Consider the following 3,735-nt stretch of genomic DNA (forward strand, 5'->3'; position numbering starts at 1 on the left):
TTAGAGTATACTAAACTTTTACACATTATATATGCTATACTAACGTGACGTTTAGGCAGTTCGTTTAACTATTTTACATGATGTGCGTTTTTTGGGGGGTGGTTAATGAAAGTATTCCAAAACGTGACATTAATTTATTAACGACCTAATATTTTGTGTTAGAGAGGGCTGTTACATGACCCTCCCAAAGCTGTGCCCTCACACAACTTATGAAAATGCCGAACAATGTTAGTATGTTGTTCTGAGTCATGCCGTTCCATCGCAACTTTATATCGGATGTGGTTGTCACGTGACTTGCTGATTTGCATACTAAAAATCGTTTTAAAATAATGTATGCTCATTCTTTTGTATAGAATTTAAAGCATTTCAAATTCTAATTCTGTACTATTCAAAGTATACCGCATACTATTTTGTTTGTTTGTTTTTGAATTTCGCGCAAAGCTACACGAGGGCTATCTGCGCTAGCCGTCCCCAATTTAGCAGTCTAAGACTAGAGGGAAGGCAGCTAGTCATCACCACCCACCACCAACTCTTGGGCTACTCTTTTACCAACAAACAGTGGGATTGACTGTCACATTATAACGCTCCCACGGCTGAAAGGGCGAACATACTATTTAGAAAATAATTAAGCATCCGGCACTCTCTTTATATTTAAAGCATGCCTATAGTAAACCACTTAATAATTATGTATTATTCCAAGTATGTTTTTGTTTAATTATATCCTGTTTCATATAACATTTAAAGTATAGCGGTGTAATATGTTTCAATAATTTTTTTGTAATTCGTCTAATTTTATAAAATTTAAAACGAATTCTCATCAAGTCTAGAGTGTGATTTTGAAATATAAAATCTTGTAAATATGGATGTTTACAAGTATAACTTCATCTATATTTTAAGACATGAGGCTGCAATGATCTCGTTTCAATGTTAATAATGTCATGTATTTGATTAAAACAATTTATTCTCTTATCATAACATTTCTCTTTTCAAAAATGAAATATATCGTAATCAGTCATCAGAGCTATGTACAGAGTAATTCTGTTACAGGTCTTCCTGCGATGGCCAATAAGACAACAGAACATCTGCCTCATTCAGGAGTGTATCATATACTAGAAACCACGTACCCTGAACCACTTTCCGGGTTACACAGGTCAACAAGGAGAGATTTTTCTCACTCCTACAGAAGCAGTCAGAGGTTGAATCTTCAGGCACGACGAGAAAAACGTCGTCGCACCATACATATACCGTTCGACGAAATCAAAGAAGTTGACGAAGAAAGTTTGGATGATTCTGACAAACACGATAAGGTTGTATTGCTAATGTCAAGTAGGTCACAAAATGAACTTCACAAGAACCTGGTGAATTTTTCTCCAGAAGTTAATGTGCGGCATGGGAAGTCGAGTTCTCTTCAGGAGCCTTCCAAAAGTTTCACGTTGTCAGCGCACAGCCAACCTCAACAACAACAACAAGTTCAAGTCAAGACTACAGATGTTTAAAATTCTTAAATCCACGTGACTGAGGTTAAAATGCATCGAAAGTTATATAAGTTAACAACCTTGTAAAGTGAAGAATTTTTCCTATAATTAAGCATTACTTAACATTCAGCATCACGAGATGTACACCTTTTATGACGACAGAAAATTAATTTTCTGCTACATATAACTTGGAAAAAGAAGCAAGCATTTATAAGCACCAAGTGAATTGGGTTCTAAGCCAACGGTGTTTGTTTTTACCTATATAAGTGAACTAGGGATTAAGCTGGTTGAGCAGATCATCACTAGAAACACCGTATATACCAAGAACATTATTTACGAAATGTGTTGCACATTTAAAAAGCTTTTTCTGCAAAATCCTTAGCCAAGTTCTAAATTTATCCTAAATTCACCTAACCAGAAAAATAATTTATTGTTCTAGCATCGTTAATTCGCGAATATTTTCAACCGTAGTTAAATTACTGACATGTAAGTTGTGTACACACATACACATATATACCTTACGAATAAGCTTGACTGGTTCTGCCATCTAGTAACTGTTATAGACAAAATATTTTGTTCACTGGTAGCCAGTGAGACCTATAAAATTTACTTATACTTCACTTTCCTCCACGGTACGGCTGGAATAATGAACTATAACTTGTTTTCTTTTTTGTCAGGAATAAAATATTGTAGTTTTGGTGAAATAAAAATATTGTTTCTGAAGGAGCTGTAGAACAGCAAAGATAGCAATTTAGAAACAAAAGTTCTGGTTTTGATTTCAAATATTAATTTGGCAAACCTTTAGTTTAAATCGAAAATCACAATATCCGGCCTTATTATGAACAAGCAAAAGTACCCGTCCCCAGTGACAGGAAAAGTTTAAGTTAATTTATCAATTTAAATTATTTCATGGACTTGTAAAAGGTTAATTGTGTTGCACTCTTGGTTTCATTCAGAGCCAAAGCTCTGAGCTACTTATGTCGCCCACCGTGAAAAAGTAATTGTTCAGCATTTCAGTCATGCTAAGAGCCGTCCAACAATAACATACGGTAAATCTACATTTTAATTCTTTAAGCTACGTCACGTTCTGAAATGTGAATGATAGTGTGATTAATTCCTAACAAATTAGTGTAGAATATCCTGCTTGTGCAATAAAATTTGGCATCAACATTATTCATGCCTGTTCTTCCGTCATTTCAGAAGCGAGTGTTGAGCTTTGTCTGCGTGGGTAACTTTTGAAACGGGAGACAAACGAACGCTGGGACAAACACTACGGTTCTCAATATATATAAAGTTAGTAGTTAAAATTCGCTAAGTCTTGATTTGTTCGACTGTACTTAGTAATAATACAGATACAGTTTGTGTTTCGCGATTGTTATTTCGTATTACACTCTTTGTGAGGCCAATCAAAATACAGATTACTGCATATTTTCACAAATCACAGTCAACAACAGTATATATATATCATATGAATACAAGTAAATCCTTTGACCTTTACTAAATACACGTTATATCGGTAGGCAACTATTCCATATCTTTGTTCATTGCTTAATAGGGATATTTTAAATAAAGTACCTTAGTTCAATAAGAGACTAATTCATGCGTTTGTCCTTTGCTTACTAGGGCTTTTCTAAATAAAATTCCTTAACTCGATAAATAACTATTCAGTATCTTTATTCATTGCTTAAATAAACTTTTTTTAAAGATAAAGTAGCTTAATTCAATAGACTACTTTAACTCATGTTTGTCCTTTCATCAATAGGACTTTTCTAAATATAGTATCTTAGTTTAGTAAGTGACTATTCCATGTGTTTGTCCTTTGTTTAATAATACTTTTCTAAAGAAAATACCTAATTTCAATAAATGAGTATTACTTGTGTTTGTTCTTTGCTTAATAAAGTACCATAGTTCAATAAGTGACTGCCCAGTGTGTAAAAAAAACAACTAAGCTTCTGTTCTTATTCTTACACATGATAACTGAAAAAAAAATAACATAATATTGAGCAACACCTGATTTTTACCATTTATTTGTATGTATATATATATATTTGCATAACTCATAAAATCATAATAATACTTTAAAAAAGGGTTTGACCTAATATTTGTGAAGCGAAGATGGAAAAATTATCTCGTGTTTATTTGTTTATCTGCGTTAGCCGTCCCTAATTTAGCAGTGTAAGAGTAGAGGGAAGGCAGCTAGTCATCACCATCCATCGCCAACTCTTGAGCTACTCTTTTACCCACTAATAGTGGGATTGAC

At 33.7% G+C, this 3,735-nt stretch overlaps 1 long non-coding RNA gene across 1 annotated transcript in view; it reads left to right on the forward strand.

Moving 5' to 3' along the window:
- Positions 1–2,195, forward strand: part of LOC111084910 — a 4,434-nt gene extending 2,239 nt beyond the window's left edge. Inside the window, exon 2 of the long non-coding RNA XR_002609798.1 lies at positions 1,048–2,195. This is a non-coding gene — a long non-coding RNA (uncharacterized LOC111084910). The remainder of the gene's footprint in view (positions 1–1,047) is intronic.
- Positions 2,196–3,735: the final 1,540 nt, after the last annotated feature.

Source organism: Limulus polyphemus, unplaced genomic scaffold, assembly GCF_000517525.1.
Source record: "Limulus polyphemus unplaced genomic scaffold, Limulus_polyphemus-2.1.2 Scaffold165, whole genome shotgun sequence".
Classification (NCBI taxonomy): Eukaryota; Metazoa; Arthropoda; class Merostomata; order Xiphosura; family Limulidae; genus Limulus; species Limulus polyphemus.